This window comes from Protopterus annectens, chromosome 1.part1 (genome assembly GCF_019279795.1).
Source record: "Protopterus annectens isolate FY-2018-M chromosome 1.part1, PAN1.0, whole genome shotgun sequence".
Taxonomy (NCBI): domain Eukaryota; kingdom Metazoa; phylum Chordata; order Ceratodontiformes; family Protopteridae; genus Protopterus; species Protopterus annectens.
Genome location: NC_056726.1, coordinates 444,601,582 through 444,624,782, shown reverse-complemented (window position 1 = coordinate 444,624,782; position 23,201 = coordinate 444,601,582). Strand labels below are relative to the sequence as shown.

The following is a 23,201-nucleotide window of genomic DNA, read 5'->3' as shown; positions in this document are numbered from 1 at the left end:
GAATGATGATCGGGACTGATACAAAGGGTACATTGTTCCCTACAACAGATGAATTAATCCCAGAGTTAATTACAGTATAAAGCTGGGGTGTAGCCCCATGTGATGAATGGGGTGAGGAAGTAAAGCCACCACACAGAAAACAATATGTAATAAAACTACCTAAAATGGATATCTGGATAGATTTTTGCCAACCTGCCCTTTCAGTAAAGTTACTTCAGCTGGATAAGTGAAAAAATCTCAATACTCATTTTCATAAGAGCCACATCTCCCCTTGTTCACAATGATGTCCCCTGCTCCAAGGCTGCAGATCAGTGCCAAAGACAACAGTCCTCCCTCCCTCACAAATTAACCAGATCTTCATAAACTGAAATAACCTTTCAATTAGAAAATGTACTATGGAATAAACCTTCTTTACAGTATTTTCTTACTTTCTAAATATGTACAATGAAGTTCCAAATGTACAGCTATAATCATAGGGTGATGCAAAGATGAGGAAATAACCCAAGAAATCCCTTTCAGACATGTACAGATAGGGCAATTCTTCACAAATCAATAATGTATTTTTTGAAAAGGACTTTTGATGTGGAGCCAAAAATCAAGCACTCTACAAACACAAACCAGAAGGAAAAGATGACAAAAAGAACTGTTTATACAAGGATGCCCACTAACAGGTGTCTCCTGTCCAAACATACTGATCCAAGTTACACTGTTTAGTGAAGGACTACAGAGAAGATCAGCTGGCTGTGGCACTAAATGTCCTTTACTCTAGCTCTGAGCAGACCTGAGGAGCTTCGGAAAACAATGTGCTAAGACACAGTAAAATGCTATGCTACAAGGAATTAGGGAAGTATAATAAGATAACTTATAAATAACAGTAAAACACCTATAAATCAATACAGACTAGCTATGCAGATAATGTAGCACCACTGCCACATATAAAATAAATAAATCAGTGCAACTCTGTAACTAAACATAATGAGAATAAGTAACAAGCATGCATGCTAATGCTAAACTACACTATGCATTTTGGAATACTTGGATATTACAGCAGCTCAAACCAAGATTAAAATGTGGCCTGAGCAGACCTAACAATCCTTTACATGTAAGCTAAACAGACTTCAAACCTAAAACTACTATGATATTCTTGGGGACCACAAAAAGTACAGGTGGGACACTTTCAGCAGTTTTCCTCTGAGTTAAAAAAAGCAAAACTGGGGAAGCAAGTCTTGGGAGTTCAACCAGTCCTTCAGCAAAGGATCGGATGGAAGTACGTACAATCAACTGTAGATATTATTTGGACTTTGAAATGTCCAGCTTTCAATTATCCTCTCTCAAGTTTTTCGAAGTTGACGTAAGGCAGGGAACCTGCCTCCAACTTGTTATCTAAGGTGGAGGAATGGAGTCCTCTACAGTCAAAACATATTGAGTAAGGAGGAAAACGGGTAAATGCAACACAAAGATAACATATGGCAAGTCAACCCTTAAAATGAAAAGTTTGGTGCTTGACATTTTTGAAGGGGCCATATCAAGATTACTTTTAACAAAAACCTTGAAGCTGCCATATAGTATTGGCAGCAATACAAAGTCTCTTCATGACAGGGAGAACATTAACATGCTGTAACAGGTCTTCCGGCAATTGCTGAGTGTTTTACAAAAAATCGTAAAGGGCACAAAAATAATCCTCTCCCTCTTAGTTCCTTATGAAAAGACGAGGCAGTTTTAGCAGTGAAATCAATGGCTTCAAATTTACATCGGATTTCAAAGGCAGTGAAAAGAAAACTCTCATAATTTTATATCTGAAATAAAAGAGGGAGAAGATCATCTTCAGTGCCAAAAGAAGAAGTAAAGCCTACAACTGTGTTACATGTGGCAAGTATCTAACAAAATGCAACATAGGGTTTTTTCCATATCTGCTCCAAGTAAAGGATTTCTTATCAGGAAGATGGAAGAGACGATACTGGAGCATCTTCACTTTTAAATCCAAATTTTCAGTAGACATTTTGCTTTCATATCTTGGGCTTTTGATTTTCATCCACTCTCCCAGCTAAGCCCCTGATTTAAGCATTATCCTCACCCCTGTTCACAGCCCTGCAATGATACACATCATGTCATTCTTGGTACTGACAATGACAAGCAAATTAACATGTGCTTTTTTGGGAATGGGGTGTTTACAAATTTAGCAAAATAAATACTATTCACAGCTATCTGAAGAAAATAAGTTATGTACTCACCATAAAGTACAGTTGTGTAAATTTTTTACCATAACAGTAGATGTCCTTCCATATCACTGATGCAATATTCTTTACTAACAGAATTTCCTGACAAGGGTAACAGGGTAGCCCACCGCCCAGCCAATATACCAAACCCTTACGATTTTATAGATGTCATACGGCACACATATGACCCTGCTCAAGGCATAGGGCATAAAGGTGACATACAGACGTACATACCTCAGAACTGAAAAGCTCCAGGAAGAACAACAGTCCAAGAAAAAAGGAGGAGCACGTGCATCCAGAAGGAGAAAAGAACATAACATAAGGGGAGGAGGGAAAGACTGAATACTGCAACAATGAAGATAAGGACATCTACTGTTATGGTAAGATTTTACGAACTGTACTATGACCTTTCTTATCACTGTTGCAGTATTCTTTACAAAAGGGAGAGTACAAAAACTCAAGAGGAAACTTGGGAGGAGGAAGATCGAGAACAGCCCTCAAGAAACCCATGCAGGACAGCCCTGACAATGCCAGCTATTGCTCTGGAAATAATATCCAATTGGCAATGTTTAGAAAAAGTATGGACAGAAGTCCAAGTAGCAGCCTCAGGGATGGAACTGGTATCCAATCCTTTGAAAAAAAGCACCAGAGGAAGCTGCAACCCTTGTACAATGAGCCTTTACAGTGGCAGAAAGGCATTTTCGATGAAAGAGGTAACAAAAAAGAAATGATCCTACAGATCTGTGAGGATATGGTTTGCTTAGAACAGGCAAACCTACAGATCTGGGATGAAAGGAAATAAAAAGTTTCTTAGACTTTCAAATGGGCTTAGTCTTAGCAAAATAATATCTGAGCTGTCTATGCAAATCCAAGGTTTGAAGAACTTTCTCACCAGCAGACTGTGGAGAAGGAAAAAAGGAGGGAAAATTAACAGACAGATTAAGAGACGATTTGTTAACTGCCTTGGGCATAAAATAAGGATTAGTACGAAAATACATCATGTCCTAATGAAAAACTGCAGGAGCACTCATAAGATCCTGGAGTTCAGAAACTCTCTTAACTAAAGTAATAGCAAAAACAAGAACAGTCTTCCATGTAAATGTTGTAAGGAAGCTAAAGTTGCAAACTCAAAAGGAGCCAGAGTCAAATTTTTAAGTACAAAATTAAGGTCCCAAGAAGGAGGAATAGGCTTCTTGGAAGGCCTGATATGAAGGATGTCTTGAAGAAATTGCTTGACCTCAAACCTAGAGGCCAGAGAGAGGAGGAGTTAATGGCAGACAACCAGAAACAGCTGAGAGATGAGCTTTAACAGAATAATATGCTAACCCAGCATGCAACAATTCACACAAATAAGAAAGAACCCAAGGGATCCCCACAAAACCTGGTTATGGGTAATCACCAAAAAGAAAATATTTTCTATTTAAACACACAGAATTTTCTGCTAGTGTGTTTCCTGATGTCCTGTAGAACTCTATGCAATTTGTCAGAATAAAGGTACCAAAAAGGGATCAAAACCCCATCACCCACAATGTCAGTTAAACAGTGGACAAGTGAGGATGGGGATGGATCAGAGACCCCCTTGTCCTGTGTAAGTGGGTCCACCCTGTGAGGTACTGTGTGGTGAGTGGCCCTGGCTTGGTGCAGAAGAAGGGAGAACCAATGCTGTCTGGGCCAAAAAGGGAGTCACCAACAAAATTTTGGGAGAGTCCTGCTCTACCTTGAGCAGGACTGTTGGAATCAGAGTATGGGTAAGAAGGCGTAGATAAACATCCCCTTCCAAGAAAAAGATACGGCATCCACCGTCCAAGCCAGAGGACTTGGGACTCTGGTGCAAAAAAAGTAGTAGCTGACTGTTCAAAGTGGAGGTAAAAAGATCTACCTGAGGAGTATCCCACTGATGGGCAATTTCCAGAAATATATCTCTGTGAAGCATCCATTCATGAGCTTATGTTTTGGATATGCTCAAAGAGTTTGCCACTATATTTTGCTTGAAGGAATGTATACACTCTGAAGAGTCACTTGATACTGGACAGTTAGATCCTAAACTTGAACAGGTAGTCTGCAAAGAAGTAGAACAGTGTTTCCCTTTGCTTGTTTATACACCACATCACTGTAGTATTGTCTGCGAAGAGTTTGAGAGGCCATGGAAGAAAGAGGGAATGAAAGGCCTGAAGGGTGAAAATGGAGAACGCTCATCTTCTTGACATTGATGTGGTCTGATCTCTGATGAGGAGACTGGAGACCCCGGACCTTGAGGAAATCAAAAGAGGCTCCCCACCCCATGTCTGAGGCATCCAAGAGATGTTCCTAAGATGGGGCTAGGGCTGAAAAGGAAGTTCTGAGTTGAGAGACAGCTGATGAAATCACCGCTGAAGCTAGAAGAGGGACTAGAAAATCTAGTGAATGACAGTGTTAGAATCATACTAACTTTAGGAACTAATGAAGTTTTCTCATATGAAGTCTGCTTAGAGGTAGTATAGGAATGGTGGTGGCCATGAAAGCTACTACTTTGAGAAATTCTTTGGCTGTAAATGAAACCAAAGGAAAAAGGGATTGAAAAAAGGTGATTAGAGAAAGACCCTTGGGAGGAGGAGGCAGGGAAGCCAGCATAGGGATGGTCTGAAGTCTGCAACCAAGAAACACATGTTCCTGAGAAGGAACCAGGACTGATTTCTGGAAGTTTACTGTAAACCCCAGGCTTTGTAAGAGACAAATGGTATATTGGAGGTGCTGAAGCAAGATCTCGGGGGAGGAAGCTTGAATGAGCAGGTCGTCCAGATAAGGAAAGATCTGAACCACTTTCATACTGCAAAAAACAATCACAGGAGTGAGGCATTTGGTGAATACCCCTGGGGAAGTAGAAAAGCCAAAGGGCAAAGCACAGAACTCAAAAATGCAAAGAGAGAAAGATACACAAAAACTTTCTGAAAGGAGATGATATGATATGGCTAGGCTTGTATAGGCCCTAGGGCCAATAGCCTAGTACCAACCTATGAACTTATGGATTGAGATGTGAAGACAAGCAACCTTGAGATCAAGGGAGACCAGGAAAGCCTAGGGAAAAGAGAAGAGAAAAAAGGGTTTGAAGGCATAACATCCAAAAGGAGGGGATCTTCAGAAAGGTGTTGGGCTGAGAAAGGTCCAGAATGGGTCTCCAGGTGCCTTCCTTCCTGGGAACCAGAAACATTCTGGAATAACCCCCCCCCCCTCCTTGGAAGGGGGCACAGCGTGAATGGTGCCTTGTGCCAAAAGGTCCTGAAACAGTTCTGGGAAGAAAAGAAGCTGTTCTTGAGGAGGCTGAGGGATGTCCAGAAAAGGAGGAAGGGATTTCCACATTATGAAGTATCCCTGATGGATGATGGACAGAACCCAAGATTCTTGAGTGAACCCTTAACAAACTGGGAAGGTTCCGAGAAAGACAAAGGGATAAGGTAACCTGACTCATGAAAAAGTGAAGCAAACAGTTGGATAGAACCTGGCTTGTCTTGAAAAGGAGGTTTTTGAGTAGTAGGAGTCTAAGTAGACTTAGCAAAAGAAACCCTCCTAGCAACCTTCTTTCCTTTGTGAGTAGGGTGAGGCTGTCTGCGAATAAAGGTAGATTTAGATAGATAATTCCTCTGGAACTTAGGAATAAGAGAGACATAAATATGCTTCAATTAATGCAAGTCCTTACCTTTATCCTGAAGAGACTTAAAAAGTTCAGCAGCAGCAGAACCAAACAGGTTTTTATTGTCAAGAGAAGCATCCAACAATTTAGCCTTAATATCATCAGGCAAAAGCTGGAGTAACATCTCAAAACAGAACCAAAAGCATCAACTGCATTATAACTACATTTAATAGAGTGGTGAGCTACTTGAGAAGTAGAGCCTAAGTAAAGAGAAGGCCAAGGCCTTCCCTTCTGAATTAGTGAGGTCTGAAATAGACTGGGACACCTGAGAAATGACAGTTAAAACATACCTGGTCATATGAGTATCACAGAAAAAACGATCAGTAAAAACTACAAGAAAAATCTAGCCAAGCTAGAATTTCCACTGTGTGATGCCTTAAACCTACTGTATTAGAGGCACATGAGATATTTGCAAATAACCTTAAGAACATCAGGTGTTTCAGCTATATGGTGATTCTGAATCTCTACGACTTTTTTCTTTTTAAGTCGTTTAATGGACAAATTCAGACCAACGAAGCCAAACTCCACTAGCTGTGGACATGCATAAAAGGATTAGTACGATTAAGAAAAACTAAAAAAGGAGGAACTGCTATAAGGGCTTGGAGCTCAGACAACAGTCTGGCAGAAGTAAGGGCTAACAAAAGAACAGTCTTCCAAGAGCAATGCAATAAGGAAACTGAAGCTGAAGCTGCAGTCACAAAAGGAGCCTGTGCAATTTCTCCAAAACAAAATTAAGATCCCAGGAAGGAGGAGTAGGCTTCCTGGGAGGTCTAACATGAAGGACACCTTTAAGAAACTGTTTAGCCTTGAGGGTAGAGGCCAAAGAAAGCGCTCAAAGCAGACAAGGAGAAATAGTGGATAGGTGGGCTTTAACATAAAAATATGCAAACCTAGTACTGAGCAATTCACACAAATATGAGAAAACCAAAGGAACATCTACAGTAAGTGGGTCCAGGTTATGAGAAAGATACTAAAGAGAAAACCTCTTTCATTTGAACAAGTAGGATTTCCTACTAATAGGTTTCCTGGGCTCCTGCAGAACCCAAAACACATTCTCAAGAAAAAAGTGCCTATAGGGAATCAAATTCCTATTATCTACAGTGCCAGTTGAAGAGTGGACAGGTGGGGATGGATGAGAGATCCCTTGTCTTGAATGAGAAGATCCACCCTGCAAGGTAACTTGTGATGACAGCCCTTGGTTAAATGCAGAAGAGGGAACCAATGCTGTCTAAGCTAAAAGGGAGTCACCAGCAAGATTTTGGGAGCATCCTGTTTTATCTTGCACAGGACTTTTGGAATGAGAGGATGGCATAAAGAAACACCCTCTTCCATGAAAAAGACAAGGCATGCACCTTCCAGGCTAAAGGACATGGTGTCCTGGCACAAAACTAAGGAAGCTGCTTATTCAGAGGGGAGCCAAAGAGATCTACTTGAGGAATACCTCACTGGTAGATAATGTCCAGAAACACATCCCTGTGAAGCATCCACTCATGAGACTGTGTCATGGACCTGCTCAGGGTAACTGCCACAAAATTCTGACTTAAAGCAATGTACACTGCCTGAAGTCTCATTTGATACTGAATAGCTAGCTTCCAAACCTAAAGTGCAATTCTGCAAAGAAGATAGGACACCCCCCCCCCATTTCTTAACATTCCAATCACTGTGGTGTCTGTAAAGATCATTAGGAGCCCTGGGGAAAACAGAGGATGGAAAGCAGTTGCAGCCAACAGAAGAGCTTGATACTGATATGCTTCTTCTGTTGCTGAGGAGACCAGAGGCCTTGCACTTTTTAAGTTTCTGAACCCACATCTGAGGTGTCTGTGAATAGCTCCTAAGAAGGAAGCAGGGGTTGAAAGGGAAGCCCTGGATTCAAAGTCAGTTGGTGAATCCACCACTAAAATTCCAACTTGAGACATGGAATTGGAAACTCTAGAGGATGAGAATGCTGAAGCCAAACTGACTTTAGATACCACTAAAGCTTTCTCATGTGCAATTTGGCAAAGTAAAGCATAGGGATGGTGGATACCATGAATCCCAGAACCCTCAGAAATGCCCTGGTGAAATCAAAGCCAAAAGAAGAATGCAATGAAAAAAGGAGATCAGAGTCAAAGCCTTGAGAGGAGGTAGGGATGCTAGCATAGGAACAGTCTGGATCCTGCATCCCAGAAAAACATGATCCTGTGATGGGGATAGGAAGGACTTTTGAAAATTTGCAGTGAACACCAGGCTTTGCAACAGAGCAATAGCAAACAGAAGGTGCTATAAAATAATCTCTGGAGAGGAGGCTTGAATAGGCAGCTCATCTAAGTAAAGAATGACCTGAATGCCCCTGAGCCTGCAAAAAGCAATCACAGAAGCTAGGCATTTGTTGAATACCTTGGGGCAGTAGAGGCCAAAGGGCAGAGCAGAGAAATGAAAATGCCAGGAAGCAACAGAGAAAGTACAGTTGTGTACACTTACCATAAATGTAGATGTTTAAGTGTATTCACTGTTGCAGTCATTACATTTGGGTAATCTGCTTGCAGGTTGCCCTCAGTCGGCCTGATTAACAAAGTCTTGGGTCTTGTGTTGGTTGCTGTCCCTTCCTCCAAGATGTCAGGGGTATAAAACATGCAGCCAATGCCATTACACCAGTTTTTCTTGCCCCAGATGTCAGGTGCCCCCCTAATGAGAAGCATTTAAACATAAAAGCACAACGATATACCTCCAACAAAAAAGCAAATACACCAAAAAGGCTTTTAAGCATAGTAAAGGAAAGTAGAGGTACAGCCAAAAGAAGTTAGGGGGCTGGAGGGAGGGTAACCAGGACTGCAACAGTGAATACACTTGAACATCTACATGGGTTGGGCAGGTGGCCAAATGGTTAAGGTGTTTGCATTACAAACACAAGGTACAGGGTTTGAATCTTACAGGGGATAATTGGCTAGGCTTAAAATGGCTCGCAAGGGCAGTTAGCCTAATACTAATCTATGAACCTATTTATGGTAAGTGTACACAACTGTACTATGTTCATGTTTCACTGCTGCAATTATTACATTTGGGTAGATTCTCAAAGCTATGGTTGGAAGGAGGAATTTAGATAGCACTAGGGCCAGCTACAAGGCCCTGCAAGACTGCAGTGGCAAAGCCAGCTGTGGATTTAGAGAAAATTGGCAAATGATAATGCTTGGTGAAAGTATGTACAGAACTCCATGTAGCAGCTTCTAGGATGTCCCTGGTAGGAACGCCTCTGAGAAAGGCTGTAGAAGTAGATGCAGCCCTGGTGGAGTGAGGTCTGATCCCCTGGGGGATAGGTTTTCTATGGTGCTTATAGCAGAAATGAATGCAATGGCTTATCCATTTAGAAATGGTTTGCTTTGAAATAGCCTTCTCCTCTGCCCCTGCAGCAAAGGCTACCAGCAGTTGTTCAGATTTCCTTTGAAGTTTAGTCCTGCCCAAGTAGAATCTAAGTTGTCTGTGCACATCTAAGGAATGCAGTATACGTTCCCCTTTGTTCTGTGGATTGGGAAAGAAGGTTGGCAAATGAATGGACTGATTAAGAGCCACACTGGATACCTGAAGGATGGATTGGTTCTGAGTGACACCCTGTCCTCGCATGAAAGATGATGAAAGGCTCCACTGCAATAAGGGCCTGTAATTCAGATATCCTTCTAGCTGAAGTGATTGCTAAAAGGAAAGTTGTTTTCCAAGAAAGAAATTTTAAGTCTGCAGTAGCAGCTGGCTCAAAAGGAGGCAGAGTGAGTTTCTCCAAGACAAAGTTATGGTCCCAGGCTGGGGTTGGAGCTCTCCTGGGTGGTCTCAAAATTTTGGCCCCTCGGAGGAACTGCTTGAGCAGTGGATGAGAGAAGAGGGGAGGTTCTGTCTTAGCTGAAATGCCTGAGGCGTGGATTTTAATGGAGGAAAAAGACAGGCCCTTGTGAAACATCTCAGTTAAGTATTGTAAAATCTGAGGTAAACTGGGCGCTGCTGTGCTCATTCCTTGAGATTGGTTCCAGGCACAGAATCTTTTCCATTTTTCAGCATAAGATTTTCTAGTACTAGGCCTCCCTGCCTCTAAGATGACATCCATCACAAGTTTGCTGAGGGATGGTAAAGGAGAGTTTAAGTAATTAGCCAGGCTGCAAGGTTCAGTGTTGGAAGCTGAGGGTGCAAAATCTGGTTCTCCTGCTGAGACAGCAGGGAAGGAGTCTGAGGCAGGTGCCACGGAGATGACCTTGACACACTGCGCAGAAGAGGGTACCAGTGTTGGTGAGGCCAGTCTGGAGCAATCCAAATCATCCTTAGTTTGTTCTGTTTGACTTTTAGTAGTACTTTGGAGAGCAGAGGCAGAGGGGGAAGGCATAGACTGATAGGTTTTTCCAGCTGAAGGAGAGAGAGCATCCACTTTCCATGGTTGTTTGCGGGGAGTCCTTGTGCAAAATTTGTCCAATTGGTAGTTCTGGGGAGAGGCGAACAGGTCTATATCTGGGTTCCCCCATTCACTTGTCAACATGTTGAAAATCCTTGGTTCCAGTTTCCACTCGTGTGGGTCCATGAGGTTTCTGCTTAGTCCGTCTGCCAGTGTATTTAATTTTCCTGGCAGGAATTGAGCTTGTAGGTGCACTTGGTAGCTCAAGGTTGTGTTCCACAATGCCATGGCTAGTCTGCAGAGGAGGTAAGAATGTGTACCCCCCTGCTTGTTTATGTACCACATAACAGTGTTTTGTCCATCTCTACCATTAGTTGTCCTGGAAGAATGTAGCCCTTGAAGGCTGTCAGAGCATTCTGTACAGCTAACATTTATTTTTGATTGCTATGCAGGTGCATTTGACTTGGGTTCCATTTGCCCTGAATGCACTTCCCTGCCAAGTGAGTCCCCCATGCATAGTCTGATGCATCTGTTGTCAGGGTTTGGGCAGCAGGGGGTGGTGTGAAAGGTAGTCCCTTGTTTTGGTGGCAGGCCTCTGCCCACCAAAGGATTTCTAGGTGTAGGCAAGGTATGATAAGAATCATTGTTTCTAGGCTGTGAGAATGTTGATACCATGGGCTTTTTAGATACCACTGTAGCTTCCTCATATGCAGTCTTGCATATGGAATTAGAAGAATGCAGGAGGCCATGAACCCCAAGGCTTGCAGTACTTGTCTTGCAGATAGCAGGGTTTTTGTGGCCACTTGTTTGAAGAAGGTTGCCAAATGAATTTGCTTTTCTGGAGTGAGGTAAGCCATCTGGGAAGTTGTATTCAAGCTTGCTCCCAGGAATGTAATTTGTTGACAGGGTACCAGTTGTGATTTATTTTTGTTTATGGTGTACCCCAGACAAGTTAGAACCCTTTTTACAAAGGCCAGATGATTCAAAAGTATGTCCTAGCTTTCTGCCTGAATTAGACAATCGTCCAGGTATGGGTATATTTGAATATTTATTTGCCTGCAAAATGCAATGACTGGAGCTAGGCACTTTGTGAATACCCTGGGCTCAGTCGATTAGCCAAAGGGCAGTGCAGAGAACTTATAGTGCATGTAGCCTGCTTTGAAGCGTAGGTATCTTCTGCAAGATTCCCTGACTGGGATGTGTAGGTAGGCTTCCTTTAAATCCAGTGTTGCCAACCAGGCATCTTTGCCTAGCATAGGAAGCAACTGGTGAAGAGTTAGCATCTTGAATTTTGGAATCACCAAAAAGGTGTTTAAGACAGAAAGGTCCAGGATAAGACGCCATGAGTTGTCTTTTCTGGGTACCAGGAAAAGTTTTGAGTAGAAACCTTGTCCCTTTTCCTCTTCTGGTACAGTTTGAATAGCCTAGCTATCACTGGAACTGGATCAGCCAAGCTGTGAGCTTGAGGTTGTCCAGGTTCAGGGTTGTCAACCCTAGTGGGTGAGAGATCAGATCCGGAGTGGGATCTAAAACCCATGGGGGGTTCACTAGGTGAGACCATAGGCAAGGGAACCACGCTTGATGAGGCCAGAATGGGGCTATGAGGATCACTCTGCTCCTCAACCGACGTGCTTTCTGCAGAAATTTTAGCATTAGGGGAAGAGGTGGATAAGCATAAAGTAGACCGGATGGCCAAACATGCACCAGAGCGTCTCTGGGGGATTCCCCTGGTGGGAGAATTAGAGCGAAGTAGTCACTGCACTCTGCGTTCGAAGGAGACGCGAAGAGATTGCAGCAAGGTTGACCCCATTTGAGGAAAATTTGCTTCGCCACTCTCGGGTTCAGAGACCACTCGTACGGTGAAAGGATGGTTCGACTCAACCTGTCTGCCAAGATGTTTGACCGGCCCGGAATGTGCATTGCTATGAGAAAGCGGTTGGTGGAGATCGCCCATTCCCAAACTCTCATGGCCTCTCGACAAAGTGGGTAGGATCTGGTTCCCCCTTGTTTGTTGATATACCAGACGACTGACATGTTGTCTGTCTGAATTGCAATAGTCCCCAAGGGAAGAAGGGCCTGGAGTGCTTGCAACGCAAGAAGCACCACTCTCATCTCTAGGACATTGATGTGCAACAAGGTCTCCGATTGGGTCCACGTGCCTTGGATGGTTCTACCCATACAGTGCCCCCCCACCCCAGGCGAGAAGCGTCCATGGTCACTGTGGTTAGAGCGGGGGACATAGAGAAGGGACGCCCTTTCTGAAGGTCCGGAGACTGGAGCCACCAGAGTAGGGCTTTCTTGCAAACCCTGCTGAGGGGAATGGGTGAATTAGTGGATGTTGCAGGATGGACCACTGAACCTGTAGAGTCCACTGTAGTACCCTCATGTTCAGGCGCGCTAAGGGTAGCAGGTTGATAGTTGCCGCCATGGAGCCTAGAGCCCTCAGGACCAATTCCGCTGGAGGAGCTGGGTAGTTTAGAAGGGCTAGCACATGAAGCTTCAGGGTCCGAAGTCGGTCCGGAGTCAAAAAGACTTGCAAAAGGTTCGTGTTTAATCTGGCTCCAATGAAATCTAAGACCTGAGTTGGTTGAAGAGAAGATTTTTTTACACCGATTGTGAATCCCAGTCGGGAGGCCAGACGGAGGACATAATCTCTGGCTGAGCACAGTAGTTGCCTTGTGGCGGCGGACAGGAGCCAGTCGTCTAGGTACGGAAAGACTTGTATTCCCTGAAGTCTCAGGTGGGCCGCTACCACTGCTAATACTTTGGTGAACAGCCTGGGGGCTGTGGTTAGACCAAAGGGAAGGACCCTGAACTGGTAGTGGCTGGCTCCTAGCCGGAAGCGGAGAAACCTTCTGGATCGCCTGTCCATCAGAATGTGGTAGTACGCGTCCTTGAGGTCTATGGAGCACATCCAGTCATTCTCCTGCAGGAGTGGGAGAATGGATTGAATGGTGACCATCCGGAACTTCTCTTTGGCCATTGACAGGTTTAGAAAGGATAGATCGAGGATTGGTCTTAAGTCCCCCATCTTTTTTGGCACCAAAAAGAACCTGGAGTAAAAGCCTGATCCGGATTGGTCTGGGGGGACGTGCTGGATTGCTCTTTTTTCTAGCAGCTGGAGAATTTCTGCGGCTGCTGCCTCCCTTTCATAGGGTGGGACATCGGGGAGGCTCCGGGGTTTGGGAGGAAGATTGAGAAAGGGAATCTTGTAACCTCTAGATATGATCTGAAGCACCCAGCGATCTGTTGTAATGGACTCCCACATTGCTAGGTGCCTCGAGAAATGCCCCCCCAACTGCCTCCAGAGTAGAGCAGTCGGGTAACTCTTCAGGGTTGCTGCGTGAGCCAATCAGAAAAGGGTTCTCTGGACCCAAAATTCTTCGGTCCCCCTCTGCCTCTGGGCCGGCGTCCACCTTGTCCTCCTCTGCCTCTGAAGGATGAGGAGTCCGGAGCGAAACGGGACTGTTGAGATTTCTGGAACCACATCTTCTTCCGTCCCTTTTGGTTCCTAGAGAAGGACCTCTGGGGAGCAAAGAAGCGGACTCCGACAGCGGACAACGTCTTCCCGTCTTTCTAGCTCTGGACCAGTGTGTTGCGTACGGTCTTGCCAAAGAGTGAAGAACCGTCAAATGGGGCATTAGCGAATGACGCCTTGAAGGGTCTTGCATATGGAATTAGAAGAATGCAGGAGGCCATAAACCCCAAGGCTTGCAGTATTTGTCTTGCAGATAGCAGGGTTTTTGTGGCCACTTGTTTGAAGAAGATTGCCAAATGAATTTGCTTTTCTGGCATGAGGTAAGCCATTTGGGAAGTTTTATTCAAGCTTTCTTCCAGGAATGTAATTTGTTGACAGGGTACCAGTTGTGACTTATTTTTGTTTATGATGTACCCCAGACAAGTTAGAACCCTTTTTACAAAGGCCAGATGATTCAAAAAGTATGTCCTGGCTTTCTGCCTGAATTAGACGATCATCCAGGTATGGGTATATTTGAATACTTCTTTGCCTGCAAAATGCAATAACTGAAGCTAGGCACTTTGTGAACACCCTGGGTGCAATAGATAAGCCACAGGGCAGTGCAGAGAACTGACAGTGTGTGTAGCCTGCTTTGAAGCATAGATTAGAATTCTGCAAGATTCCCTGATTGGGATGTGCAGGTATGCTTCTTTTAAATCTAGTGTTGCCAACCAGGCATCTTTGCCTACCATAGGAAGTAATTGGTGAAGAGTCAGCATCTTGAATTTTGGAATCTCCAAAAAGGTGTTTAGAGTAAACAGGTCCAGGACAGAACGCCATGATTTGTCTTTTCTGGGTACCAGGAAACGTCTCGAGTAGAAACCTTGCCCCTTTTCCACTTCTGGTACCAGTTGAATAGCCCCCATGCTTAAGAGAGAAAGTACTTGTTTATGGGCCTCTGCCCACTGATTTGGGGGTAGGTCCAGCCACCCACTTGGTGTTGGCAACACGTGCAAGTGAAATCTGTATCCCTGAGACACTATATTTAAAACCCATTTGTCCTGGGTAATGAGTTCCCAGTTCTTTGCATGAAGAGCACTCTTTCCCCCCAAAGGGGCAGTCAGAAGACAAGTGCTTGGAAATTTTAAAAGGAAGTCAGTGAGACAGTTTACCACAGGGGGAGTCTTATTATTCCCGGACTTGGAAGTGGAGGCCCCCCTCTGCTTAGTTCTGTGAGTCCCCTGGGACTGAAACCTGGGTTTTTTGCTGTGTCTGGGTTTGGGTTTGGCTTGAGAAGACCTGGAAGGGGCTGGAAAGGACCAATTCTTAGAGGGCCAGTGCCTACTAAATCTAGGAGGCTGAACTTGTAAAAAATCTTTAAAAGTTGCATAGATTTAGCTTTATCTTCCATCTTTTTAAAAACTTCTTCAGCCTTGTTGCCAAACAGGCGGTCCTGATTTAAAGGAGCATCCAACAATTTAGCTTTAACATGATCAGGCAAAGATTGCTCCTTAAGTCAAGCATGTCTTCTAAGCACAGACCCAGTAACAGCAGCCCTGCAAGAGGCCTCTAATGAATCAAAACCACTTTGCAAAGTATGTTTTCCAACTTGTTCAGCAGAATGCATTAAATCCTGTAAGTCTTTATTTTCCACACAGTCAGGAATAAACATCATTTTCTGTTTAAGCAGTCCAATAACATGTTGCTGATATTTTAACATATGAAATTGGCAGTTTAAAGCTCTAATGGCCAAGGTTGCTGAAGTGTAAACCTTTTTACCCCATCTATCCAGCGCCCTGGAGTCTCTATCAGAAGGGGTAGGATTTTTAGCAGTAAAAGCCTTAATGCCCTTGGGCCCCTGTGAAATAGTCTCTGGATCTGCAATAGGATTTTTGAAAAGGAACTTGTGGGACTCAGGGACCCTAAATCTGGCAGGTTTACTGGGAGCAGGAGGCAGGGAATCAGGGGCCAAACTGGATTCAGAGAAAGCATCATCAACAATGTCTAGTACAGGAGGAATAGCCAAAGGCCTATGCTGAGGTAGGAGAAGGAAATCCTTAAGCCTCTTTTTTGAATCAGAATATTCCTGGCTTTCCCAGTGGAAATGCTCCCTCAGAGTATGTAAGGTTTCCCCAAAAGAAAAATCCTCAGGAGGGGAAGCAGAGGGAATAGAGTCCTTTGAAAATCAGAATCCTCATAAGTAGGTAGGGACAAATCCAGGTCATCAGAAGAGTCAGAAAGAACAGAATCCTGATCAGAAGATTCATAATCAAGCTCAGTCCTAGGTCTCTTAGAAGGGGTGGGGGGTTGGCTACCCCTGATTAGAGTCATTAGATCTTCAGCCATTCTTATCATTTGTTTTTTAGGCATAGAGGCCTGAGCATGTGGCTTGGGCGTCGTTTTTTTTAGACATGGATCGAGATTTAGGCCTTAGTAATGAAGGAGGTGTCGATTTAATATGCAAGTCTGTAGGCCTGAATACACCCTCAGAAGCCTCTGGACCCATCCAAGGTACAGCCATCCGCGGGTTCCATAGTTGAAGAATCTCGTGGCGTACTAGACTCCGAATGGGTCTCAGTAGAGGCCTGTGAATCAGAAGTAGCGGGTATCAGGGGCTGTGAAAGCACCTCACTGAGTACCGGTGAACTGGCGACTGGCTTAGGAGAAGTGTCGTCAGCAGTTTTTGACCTCGGAGGCCTGTCTCTGTCTTTATCTTTGCGTTTTTTCGGAATCCTGGTAGTCGTATGGCTAACCGACAACATTTCTGGATAATTAAACCGAGAACCGAAATATTTAGAGGCAAAAATATACCGACGACAGATAGTGCGCTGATTAAATAAAGCACAAAACCAACAGCATCGTCGTCAGGGCCTAGGCAAGGAATACAGAACGAATGAAAATCTTTATGAGGTATTTGCTTTCCACAAGTAATGCAATTATTAACTTTTACTGACATCGGTAAGGAGCAAGGAAAAAGTTTTCCCAACGGAGTACTTAGCTTTGAGTTGAAGACTTCAGTTCCTTAACTCGAAAACAAAAATTTCAGGATTCGGCCGACCGGCACTTGTGAACTGCTTCTGCTTCGTGCACCGCACAGCAAGAAAGAGTGATGTAATGGCGTCGGCTGCATGTTTTATACCCCTGATGACCTGACGTCATGGAAGAGGGGACAGCAACCGATGCATGACCCAAGACTTTGTTAATCAGGCTGACTGAGGGCAACCTGCAAGCAGATTATCCAAATGTAATGACTGCAACACTGAAACCTGAAGAATATCAAGAGGGAGCTGTGAATAGAGGCCTTCTGTGGAGGCTTCAAGGCCATAAGTGCACTGAACAAGCCCTGTGTAAAATTCTGCCACTCACTTTGACGGTCTTTAGAAGCAGGAAAGATACATTTTGTCTTTTGCTTCTTTTTTAAGGGAATGTCTACCTTATAAAACTTAGAAGGCTCCAACGTCAGCCTACACTCAATTACTGTAGTATGGACTTCTTCCCTCACAAGTATCTGAGGAACTCCCCAGGCCATTCTGTAATAATCAGCTGCAGTTCTCTCCCTGAACATCTGTGGTGGACGTCTGCAAAGCCTGCAAGGATGTGCGAGAACCCTGATCCATGCAGGCCTCCAAACCTGTCACCACACAGAATACAGCTCAAGAACTGGATGATCCTCTGGACTGTCATCAGTCTCAAGAGAAATGTCTGGAGGAGGAGGAGGCACAGACGAAGACTCTAGCCTGACTGCTAACCCTCAGACTTGGAAGTACCCTCCACAGCGTCTTTCACTAAAAGTTTTAGATGCTGATTTTCAAGAAAGATGTTTAGGGATGAAAGATGTCTACGTAAGGTCTTTGGAACAAAAACCTGACAAATAGTACAGGATGCATCATTGTGAGAATCCCCTAAACAAACAAGAACCGCCTGTGATGATCTTTATGGGAAATCTGTCTCCCACACTTGCATTTAGTCTTTCTTGATGACATGAAATCCCATAACAACACAAATGCAAAACAAAAGGATAAGCAAAACCCCCAACAGGGCACTTATCTGAAAATGGCTAGGTAAACCAGCAAACAACTCAAGCGATCAGGCCAACGATAAAAGATGGTATTCCGACTAGTGGCAGACGAGTTGTGAGGATGATGCATCCTGATGTCACCTGTACGTACTACACCTAGTGCAGGGAGCATACATGTGACATACGGCATATCCTTACCAACCTAAGGGCTTTGGTATACTGGCCAGACATTGGACCGCCCTTGCTGGGGATCCCTCATGTTAATACTGCAACAGTGAAATGGAAGGACATCAGAAAGATGTACATGACATTGAATGTACATCCAGTTTATAATAAGAAATAAATCTGTGCACTGTGACCAGGTTGTTGTAGCTATTGCTTTCTGATTTCATCTTCAAGGACTCTTTGCATAAAAGCAATAGAAGCAGCCACAGCCCTTGCTGAGTGATATCGTGGCTCTCTTAGCTAAACAGAGTCCCATTTTTTTTGTATACAAATGCTATGCATTCATACAGCCACCTTGACTGTGCGACTTTCAAAACATTCTGTCTTAGCTTGGCTTTAGAAAATGCTATAAATGACTGATCAAATTTTCTGAAAACTTTCTTCCTATGGAAATAAAATGCAGAGCACACTCTCCTTTGTTAGAAGATTATGGGAAGAATGCTAGTAAATTAATGGTTTGACTGATGTTCATTTTGGATGCCACTTTAGGGATGAAACTAGGACTCATTCTGAAAGAAACCCTGTCCTTATGGAAAATTAAGTAACAAGATTTACAAGAGAGTGCTTGTAATTCTGAAATCCTTTTAGCTGAAGTGATAGCCAGAAGAAAAATTGCCTTCCAAGAAACGTGCTTTAAGATTACTTAAGCTGCTGGTTCAAAAGGAGGTTTTGTTACTGCCTGAAGCATGACAGTTACATCCTATGGAGTTATAGGATCCCTTAAGATAGGTCTCAGTAAGAAAGTTCCTTTTAGAAATGCCTTTCTATCAAAATTAGAAATGGCAGCTAGTTGCACTTTGATTGTTGAAAAACTGGAACCTTACTAGAAAAGGTCGGACAAAAAATATAGGAGAGAAGTGGAGCTGAAAAGGTATTTATCCCTTTAGCTACTATCCAAATAACAGTGTCTCTTCTATTTGCTGATGTAAATTTTCCTGGTGCTTGACATTTGAGAGGCTAACTACATATAAACTAATGGAATGGAAAGCCTGGCATCTCTGGCCACCATTAAAATCTGAGGAACTATGCAGTTTGCTTCGGTGTCTCTGGATTCAGGTGATACTGCACATATGGATGAGTCAGAAGATATGACAAGTTGTTCAGTGTTCAGGGAGGATGTATTAGATGAGGGAAAAGGAAGGGGAACCACAACTGCCAAGGTCAGAAAAGGGCAATGGAGATTATCTTGGCCTTTCATCCTATTGCTTTCTGAACAAACTTTGTTGTCAGAGGAAAAGAAAGAAAGGCATACAGAAGACCTGGAGACCAAATGTGGGGTAGAGCATCCCTCTGTGATTGTCCCTGTGGATGGGATTAGGAAGTGCTGCAGTTGTAGTTTAGGTACAAAGAATAAAGACTGTAGCATGGTTCATCAAACTATCAGATTCACCACTGTTTGACTGAGAGACCAATTGTGAGGCAGTAGAATGGATCTGCTCAACTTATCCACCGACACACTGAATGTCCAGGGAGTATATGTTGCTATTACAAAGTGATGGGAAAACATCACCCACTGGCATATTCTCATAGCCTCTCAGCATACAGATTATAAATGGGTTCTAGCCTGTTTGTTGCTGTATCAGACTACTGACATGTTGTTTGTCTGGATGGTCATCACACCCCGAGGACAGAGTCTTGGAAAGCCCGCAATGCTAGGAGAACTGCCCTCATCTCCAAGACATTCATGTGGAGAGTGGCCTCTGTGTTCGACCATGAATCTTGAACCGTCTTCCCTTCAAAATGCACCCCCACCCCAGCAGGATAGCATCCATGGTTACTGTGTCAGTGAAGAGATGCGAAGAAAAAAATCGACCTTCTATGACAGCTGTGGAATTCAACCACTACATGATGTGAGACTTGCATATTGTCATTAGGTAAATCCATGCCTGAAGACAATGAAGGAATTAGGATCACTGTACTGAAAGTGTCCACTGAAGAATTCTCATGTGGTACTTGGCTATGGGAACCACAGCGTTACTGTGGAAGCCATTAGAGCTAGCAATCAAAGGATAAGCCTTGTGGTCAGCAAGGGGTACTGAAGAACCTGCAAGGCTGTCTGCCATAGGCAAACTATCCTAGATTCTGGTAGAGTAGTCATCTGGTTGCTCGTGTTCAAGTGGCATCCAATGATCTGACTGACTGTGATCCCCACATGTTGGAGAAACTGGAGCAAGAAGTCCCTTTGCTGGAGTAGAAGATCCTTGGTTGGTATAGTGTGGAGCCAACTGCCTAAGTATGGGAACACCCGGAACCCTAGGAGCCTGATGCAAGCTGCAACAACTACCATGCACTTGGTGAACACCTGGGGGGTGTGGTGAACCAATGGGCAGCACCCTGAATCTGAAATGACTGGAAACAGAGAAATCTCCTTGAGCATACTGAAATCTTGATATGGTAGTAATCATCCTGGAGATCTATTGAGCACATCTAATCATCCTTCCTCAACAGTGGTAGCATGGACTGAATCATGACCATCACGAACTTTGTTTTACAAACTGACTGAGATGACTGAGGTTCAAATTTGGCCTCAGATCTCCTGTAATTTTCGCAACTAAAAAGATTCTGGAATAGATTCCTGATTCTAACTGGTCTGGAAGGCCCTGTTGGATGACTTTTTTCTAACAGCTTTAAGACTTCTGCTGTTGCAGATTCCATCTAAGGAGGTGGTACTGTGAGAATCCTTCTCTTTAAATGAGGGAAATAAAGGGTATTATATAGCCTCTGGTGATTATCCGTAGCACCCAAGTGTATAATGTGATGGCCTGCCAGGCTAGAGGGTGCAAGGTTAAGCCCCCCAACTGCCTCCAAGGTGCAGCAGCTGAGCAATCCTTCAGAAGTGCTGAAAGGATTTAATGGAAAAGGGACTGCAAACGAACCCATCCAGCAAGAATGAAGGCGAGATAGACAACTTAACATTTATTAGTTCTGTACTTACCATAACTTGGTATCTATGTTGTCCTTGTCTTTTTCTAATGAAGCTTCACTGATGGATTAGGAATCTGATCCCCGGATCCAACTTGGCTGCCTTCCAAAGACTTTAGCTTCCAGGCTCATGCTCCTCCCTTAACCATAATCCTCTGCCCCTAGCTCAACCTCCTCAGATCGAGTTTGCTGCCCCTAAATGAAAGCAGACAGAAGAAGAAAGGAACCAAGGACTCAATCTGGAATGTAGGTTCCAACAAAGGCCTTTTCAGATCCTCTAGAAGCAAGACGTTTTGGATGGGAGATGGCTGGGGGGGGAGGTAAGGCAGAATGAGTAAAGGACAACACAGACACCAAGTTAAGGTAAGTACCCACCTAATAACTCCAATGTTGTCCTTGTCATTCTGCTTCACTGATGGGTCAGAGTCCCCAGAACAAAGGTATGAGACTTAAACCCGGTAGCTGCAGCACAAATATCAATAGGATTTATAGATGAAAAGGCCGCTGTTACAGCTATGGGTCTTGTCGAATGGGCTTTTGGAAGACTAGGCATTTTCAAACCATTTTTCTCATAAATAAATGATATGTAGCTGGTTATCCACTTTGCTATTGTCATTTTAGGAACTCCATGACCCTTATGTTTAGTTAAGAAAGAGACAAATAATTTCTCAGATTTTCTGAAATGTTTTGTTCTATGAAAGTAGAAATGTAACATCCAAGGAATGTAACACATATTCTCCTTTGTTAGAATAGTTAGGAAAGAACAATGGTAACTGAATGCACTGACTTATGTTAGATTCTGGGGCCACCTTTGGCATGAAGGATGGATTAGCACAGAAGGAAATTCTACCCTTGTGAAAAATAATATAAGGAGGTTTAGATGAAAATGCCTGCAATTCAGAAATTCTTTTTTTTCTGAGGTAATGGCCACAAGAACAGCAGACTTATAGGACAAAAATTTCAAGCCACAATCATTAGCCGGTTCAAAGGGATTTTGGGTCAAATCTTGGAGAATGACAGTCAGATCCCATGGAGGAGTGGGGTCCTTGACCAGAGTTCTGTGAAGAAAACACCTTTCATAAAAACTTTGCATAACCTGGTTGAAGCAATAAATTCCAAAGGTAATCACGAATGAAAATTGGGAATGGCTGCTAACTGGAGCTTAACAGTCACAAAACTAGAACCTTCTTTAAATAAAGACTCAAGAAAAGAAAGGACTGAAGAAACAGGTACTGAAAAGGGATCAATGTGATGATTAGCAGCCCAAACAGAAAATCTTTTTCACTTGCTTTTATATACTTTCTTGGTGGATGCCTTCTGGGAATCTAGAATGAGAGCTTTGACTGGATAAAAAACCTGGACCTTCCAATGATCAAGGGAACTGGAGAAACCAAGTGGTTACCTTTAGTAAGGGGAGATCTGGGTGGAGTCCTAGCGTGGGGTGATAGAGGAGGTCTGGTTTGGGTTCCGGTATCCATGGAGGACATCTCAGGTGAGAACAGAGGAAGGAGAATCAAATCTGATGAGGTCAAAAAGGGGCAATGAGGATCACAGTACTCATCAACAGTTGGGCTTTTTTGAAAAAAAATTGGGATCAGCAGAAGAGGAGGGCAAGCAAAAAGGAGTTCAAGGGGCCAGTCGTGGACTACAGCATCCCTTGGGGAACTCCCTGAAGGGGGGAAAAAGAGTGAAGTAACTGCTGCACTTGCTGTTGTGAAGGGATGCAAAGACATCGCAGTAAGGTTGATTCCAAAGGTCAAATATCTTGCTCGCTACTGACTGAGGGACCACTCGTGGAGCATCAGAATGGGCCTGTCTGCCAATACGCTGGATTTCCCCAGTATATGTGTTGTAAGTAGAAAGCGGTCTGAAGAGATCCCCCATTCCCAAACCCTCATGGTCTCTCTGCACAATGGGTACAAACGGTTCCTCTATGCTTGTTCAAATACCAGATGATTGACATGCTGTCTGTATGAATAGCAATGGTCCCCAGATAGAGAGTATCCTGAAAGGCTTGCAACGATAGGACAGCTCTCATCTCCAGGACATTTATATGCAATCTGGTCTCTAGGGGACTCCACATGTCTTGGACCGTCTTCCCCTCAAAATACCTCCACCTCCACCTTAGGTGGGAAGCATCCATGGTCACTGTGGCTATTGGGGGATATGATGAAAGGTCTGCTGACCAACAGATCAGAAGGAATCCACCATTCTAAATGACTTCTGTAAATACTGGTCAACCTGTTAGGAACAGATAGGTACTGATATAGAATTGACTACTGAAAAGCCAGTGTCTATTGTAAAACGGGCATACAGTATCTGACTAGAAGTACAAAAATTACAGCAGC

At 43.7% G+C, this 23,201-nt stretch overlaps 1 protein-coding gene across 1 annotated transcript in view; it reads right to left on the bottom strand.

Moving 5' to 3' along the window:
• The window catches only part of LYST (lysosomal trafficking regulator), a 3,825,950-nt gene that overhangs the window by 3,149,439 nt on the left and 653,310 nt on the right, over window positions 1-23,201 (bottom strand). The window lies entirely within an intron of this gene.